We start from the raw sequence: 277 nt of genomic DNA on the forward strand, positions 1-277 counted from the left end.
CAGAGTCAAGTTATTTACAGAAGTGGATGCCACTCCTGCTTCCAAGCTTGCATTAATCAGGGATCTCCACCAAACACTGTCCACCATGGATAACCATTATAGCATTTGACACATCAGTGTCACAGTGTTCAGTTTCACAGCAACCACAAGTTAATCGGGGAGCTCCACCAAACACTGTCCACTAGAGAGATAGAGGGATATATACATTATATAACATATATAATACATACATAATATTGGTTAGTGAGCAGGCACAAAAATGCTCATACCATTTGCT

This window comes from Elephantulus edwardii, unplaced genomic scaffold (assembly GCF_000299155.1).
Source record: "Elephantulus edwardii isolate Elephantulus edwardi_28Jun2011 unplaced genomic scaffold, EleEdw1.0 scaffold00034, whole genome shotgun sequence".
In the NCBI taxonomy this organism is placed as follows: domain Eukaryota; kingdom Metazoa; phylum Chordata; class Mammalia; order Macroscelidea; family Macroscelididae; genus Elephantulus; species Elephantulus edwardii.